The following is a 1,348-nucleotide window of genomic DNA, read 5'->3' as shown; positions in this document are numbered from 1 at the left end:
GGTTTATTGTTGACTTTGGATTCCCAGTGCCTGGCACATAGAAGGTCCTTAATAAACACTTGTTGAATAAAATATTAAATTGATCCCTACCTATTCCACCAGTTAGACTTGACCCATATCTTTCCCCAAATCCATCACTGGGGGCACAACTTGTGTGCTGGGTCCTTTCTTTATTCTCCTTGACATTGTTGAGAAGGTAATATAGCATGTGGCTGTCCATAATATTAGGCAGAACTTAGATTTGATGGGTTTGAAGAACGTGGAAATTTCAAAGAGCCAAATTTATACCTCACATATAGGGGAATAAGCTGTTATAAATGCACTGTCCCAAATGGCAGGAGTTTCCTTAGAAATTCGTAGGATTCCCTTTCTTGGAGGTCTTCAGGCAGAAGCAGAATGACTGTCAAGTATGTTATAATGATTTCTTTAGAGTAGGAATTAGACTAAGCCTCTAAGATCTGTTGTCATTCTCAAATTCTATGATTCTGTGATTGCCTCTTGTTTTTGCTATATAATCAATGCAGCTTTTCATCTGATCCTATATTTTTTTCTGTTATCCTCCATGCTATTTGTCTTGCATGATTCCTTATTAAATACTGTGCCAGTCTAATTAAGGTGGCTATCTGCCTCCCAATTGCCCTTGGAGAGACTCATAATTTCACTTCTTTGAAAGCTTGACACCCAATCATGAAGGTACAATATGGTACAGTGAATAGAGTATTGAGTGTGGTGCCTACTAGCATGTGACCATGAGCAAGTCCGTTAAAATCTGTTTGCCTCATTTTCCTCATCTGTAAAATGGGTGTAATAGTAGTATGTACATGCCTGGGTGGTTATGTGGATAAAAGGAACTAAAATTTATAAAGCATTATGTAAATGCTAGCTATTATTATAGAATTATACTAGAAATATTTGTATATAAGAAAAAATCAATGACAAGCTTTTTGGCATAAAAAATGTGAAATTTCTCCAAGGATATGTACCCTATTACCTGTTTCCTGATCAATTATAGGTCTAAATGTGTGTGTCTGTGTAAATACATAGAAATAGAATAGATAGAGTTTTGTTGTTCTTCATCCATGTCTGACTCTTTTTACCCCATTTGAGGTATTCTTGGCAGAGATGACAGAGTAGTTTGGCACTTTCTTTTCTATCTCATTTTACCAATGAGGAAACTAAGGCAAAAAGTTAAATGACTTGCCCAGGGTCACATTGCTAATAAGTGTATGAAGTCAAATTTGAACTGAAATCCTCCTGACTTCAGGCGCAGCACTCCATCTACTTCATCATCTACCTGCTATGGAGAGAGAGAGAGAGAGAGAGAGAGAGAGAGAGAGAGAGAGAGAGA

This window comes from Petaurus breviceps, unplaced genomic scaffold, assembly GCF_028583685.1.
Source record: "Petaurus breviceps papuanus isolate PSGF00001 unplaced genomic scaffold, PetGlider_PUasm1.0 207, whole genome shotgun sequence".
In the NCBI taxonomy this organism is placed as follows: domain Eukaryota; kingdom Metazoa; phylum Chordata; class Mammalia; order Diprotodontia; family Petauridae; genus Petaurus; species Petaurus breviceps.
Note: the sequence above shows the minus strand (reverse complement) of the source record.